Below are 4,736 nucleotides of genomic sequence, written 5' to 3'. Positions count from 1 at the left end.
CTGAAAAAACCTCATTTCTTCATAAAAAAGCATGTGTCAGGAGTTGCTTACAGGGATGAGAAGTTGACAGACATGCTCTGCAAGGGGGATTCTAAGAGGATTTTGAGAAATGAGAAAATATATTTCAGCTTATCTGTTACTATATGAAACACTTCCATATTACTTGATCATTTATTCTCTGGATGAGTGATCTTTCTTCCTTCTTTATATGACGACAGTTTATACTACTTCTAAGATACAATAGAAAGATTTTTTCCCTCTAGTATGGTTAATCAAAGAAGTTATTTCTAATATAGACAGTTAGCAATAATTTATACCTGGAACAAATATAAATAACACAAGCCCATTCATCCCATTATAAATGGTGGGTGAGAGCCTAAGTCACTTTCTATGACACTTCTCTTGTTCAATAATGTGGAAGCATCCAGATATTTCTGGGAAACAGAATGGAAAGAGGAGACTTAATGGTTCTCATCAAAGTATAGTGCATTGAAAATTTCACAAAAATGTAAGAAGTGCAGATGTATGTTGCTAGTGCTTTCCCTGGGGTCCTCAAAGGGGCCTGGGCAAATCATTGGCCCAGAATGTTCCTCTCCATCACTTCGTGGCTGATAGCCACTGATTGTCCCCTCTGTTAAGTCTTCTTTTCAGCAGGTTTCCCACCAGCCCAGATATACAGAGGGAAAGGCAAAGTTGGTTATCTGTAAGGTTACCAGCCAGAGGAGGAACAGAACCCTCCCCCCCCACACTCAGCCTATTAGTTCCTACTAGCCATGGAATACTCTTAGTTGTCAAGCCAAGTTGAACGCTGGAAGGAAACTGGGGAATTTCAAGTCATTCTCCAGTGGAAACTGCCGAAGAGAACATCACCTTCTCGCCAAAGCTCATAGTCTTGCTGTTAATGAAATTAAAATCCTAATGCGATTTCATTGATGTTTATAATCATATACTCTGAAAAAAAATAGCTTCTGTTAACTTTGGGAAGAACTTTCTTGCATTAGGTGTATAGGAAGATGTTTCAAAAATGACGTTAGAAACGTCTGGCTGGCACTTCTTAAACTGCACTGGAGGGGAGAAATGAATGTAACACAAGAAATGATATTGTCTATCACATCAGTATTAATGGACTTAAACTTAGTTGGACATACTGTGTCATCCCCATGGAGAAACTCAACATGTATGTTGCCGTAGCCAGGGACTCCATCTGCTGCACAGGAAAGCCGTGCTCAGTGTGAAAGGCAGCTCTCCTCACCCTTTCCATTTAGGCCACAGGGGAAGAAGGAACTGGAAGTTCAAACAGGGACAGCTTCAGAGAGAAAGCAACTTCACACACACACACACACACACACACACACACACACACACACACACACACGAAACCACACCACAACCATCTTCACACTGACCTGGCCCTGTGGGGCCCTAATTCCAGTAACAGCCTTGGCTCACATCCACTCTGCCCAAGCCTCTCTCCCAAGACTGAGTGAGCTGAGAAGTGTCTGCGGCTTAAAAGAGACACTGAGAAAGACTAGTCAGCAACGTAGCAGAGTGTTCAGCTGGGTGAGTCTTGAAGGGAGGTGAGCCAGGCTACAAAGAGAAAATAGTTTTCCGGTTCACAGGTTATCACGTTGAGAGGACTCCATGCTACTGACTTACCAAACCTTCCTTCACCATAGCCCTGGAAAAATATTAGTTCTGAGTTTAATATTAACAGGTGTCCACCTGAGTTTCTTAGTTCATATGTGTCCACATTCTATTTCACAGGGGCAAGTTATTACTTAAAAGAAATTTTTGAATAAATGTAATAATCTCAGTGCATGGAATGTTATACTTGGGGCATTGTCCTTACCCTCTTGAGAGTGGCTGTAATTACCCAAAGGTGACCTATACAGAACTGAGCTCGTTAGTTTTGCCATAGACTGGGGAAGGGACTCAGAAGTGTCCCACCCCAGGGTTTATAGTTAGTTAATAGACAGTATTCTCTGTTGTTGTTCTCTAGTGTTGTTGCCAGTCATTAGTTGCCCACATCATTATAATTAATCCCAATTAAGCATATCGGTTGACCAAATTACACCTGGGTGGAACTGGCTTTTGTTTCTGGCATGAGGGCCCTGTGTTGGGTGAATAGATGTGTGTTCCTTTCTCCTCAGGAAAGGTTCACAGGACTCACCCAGCCGAGCATCAGCCATAGGCACAGTCTAATCACAACACAAGTTAGATTGAAATAATTATTTTCCCTATTGTTTAGACTGTAAAATAAATGACCACACATTTTGGGAGGTCTTTGAAGGTAATGCATTCTACACTATGATTAATAGTAAAAATGGATGACTATTCAGTCTTCAAGTGACTGCATCAAAATAATTTTTCATTGTTCATTATATACTCTATTTATTAAGATAATGTAAATGCAAGATATATAACAGGAAAAAAAATCACCCAATACCACTTGATCTTTTCTAGTGTAAATGGTCAAAATTATTTCGATAAAATGGAGGGAAGCAGTTGACAATCCTTACTATGCTGAAGTCATACCTCCTAATTATGTTTCTATTTCCTCCAGGACTCCACTCTAACTGTACCAAAGGCTCATTTAATTCCTTCAGGAAAAGTAATTGAAAGTAGTTCCTTCCATAAACACTCATTGCCCATTACTTATTGTAAGTTAGAGTTATTACTTTCCTTTACATTTTATTTTGAGAAACACAAAATAAAACTTGAAACTGCCAAATGCACATTCACATAAAACTGAAGTTCATGTTTGGAGGGTTGAAGGTAGACCGCTCAAGCACCCACAGACTAGATGGACTGCTCCCTCTTCTGGTAGATACATATTAAAAAGAAAAGGCAATAAGGCTCCTTGGTGTGCACTTAGGTTTAATCTTCAGTAAAAAAGGTAACTGTACTATTAATTATTTATGATAGAATGTCATTAAGTAACCAAGCCTCCAAACTGGGACCTTATGGGGGAGATTTAAAGGTAGGTAACTGGACATACATTTTTTTGCTTCTAGTAAGTAGTGGGATTGTGCAAGCCCAAGAACACTTGAGAGGACCTCCTGTCCACTGCTCTTGCACACAATTGCAGATGTTATTTTAGGTGACTAGAAGCACTGTGTGTATTGAGAGAATCTGCTTAAATACAGTGATGATTTTTTTTCTAATCCTCTATGAGAAAGTAAAGCTCACTTTCCCCTGAAGTTTTATTTATTTATTTGCTTATTGCTGGACAGGGCTGATTAGAAGCCAAGACAATGGCCTATGGCTCACTTTTTTTTTTCTTCAGAGAACCGAACTGTAAAGTTATGTTAGTTTCTTGAAAGTTAGATGAACGTGTACTATGACAGAAGGAAGATGGTCACATGTTGCTACTGGTGCAGGCATCCTGCAGAATGCTGTGCCAGTCAGTGGAGGAAAATCTGTACAGCTGAAGATTCCATGTGCAAGGAAGTCCTTTCCTTCATCAACAAGAAGTGTGCTGTGTGCTGGAGCTCTGAGAACCGGAGGAGAAAGCCCTAAAGTATCAAAGAGCTGGAGGAAGGCGAGCTAACCTCCTGCCTTGGTGTTGGGGGAGTGAGGAACTTCCAAGAACAAGGTCTCACTCCGGAAAGCTTCTGTCTTTCCCACCTTCACTCCATCCCCCATCATCTGAAACAGTGAACACGTTGGTGCCCTCTAGAGGATCATCTTTGAAATGGTTGAGGTTTGAGGCTTGGGGGTTTTTCATTTCATGGTTTAGTTAAGAGGGAGGGAAAAATACCCGGCCTGGCAGGGTCAGTGAGCAGAGAGGCACTAGACAACACCGAATGCCTTATTCAAAGTGGGCATGCAAAGCATTTTTTTCTGAACAAATCAGGCCCTTCTTTCCAGGTGTGAAAATGCCTGTTTTGGTCTGCTGACTTACTAGTTCTACACTCCCTGGCCAGAGGAGCCTGGTTTGGGACTTCTAACACTCTTTGTGATCTTGTTCCTCAAAAACGAAAAAGTAAAACAAGGGAAAGAAACATAAATGCAAAGTAACACGACCCTTTTGTACTTTGATGTGACCATCACCTTCAAATGTCACACACAGAAGTGTGATTAATAAGAACATCCAGTGGAATCTGGGCAGATTTCATAGCACTGCCCACAAAGGAACAGTTCACAGGGCTCCTCTTCCACCCGTAAACATTCCTGTCGGCAAGGCAGGGGAGCCCGCCAAAATGAAATGATCGATACACAGTGAAACATAATTTTACTGATAGGAATGTGTCTCCCACTTCTAGGACTTTAAGGAAAGGCTTGGGAATTTTAAGTTTACTAAACCATTCTAAAAATATAATATATATAAAAATATAATTAATATAAATAGAATTATACAATAAAAATATAATTATATTATATAATTATATAACATAAATAGAATTATACAATATAAATAATATAAAGTTCCAGATGAGAGTTAAAGAACACGACAGATTGTAAATTATAGTGAACTACACAATAATGAAGAAAAGGTGTCGTAATTATATGAGTGATTACTATAACCATGCTAAAAAGAAATGTTGATAATCTAATTTCCAATCATTTCATAGCATTTTGACCCACATTAGAGTTTGGTTAGGTGAAATGTAAACATAAAAATTAAAATGTGAAATAATATGACAAAATATTGTGCTTGAAAAACTCAATTTCTTTTAGATTTATAATGATGATATGCACTGGATTCCTTTATAGTGAAAAAATTATCATTGATT

This window comes from Peromyscus maniculatus, chromosome 2 (assembly GCF_049852395.1).
Source record: "Peromyscus maniculatus bairdii isolate BWxNUB_F1_BW_parent chromosome 2, HU_Pman_BW_mat_3.1, whole genome shotgun sequence".
NCBI lineage: Eukaryota > Metazoa > Chordata > Mammalia > Rodentia > Cricetidae > Peromyscus > Peromyscus maniculatus.
This window is presented reverse-complemented; position numbering follows the sequence as displayed.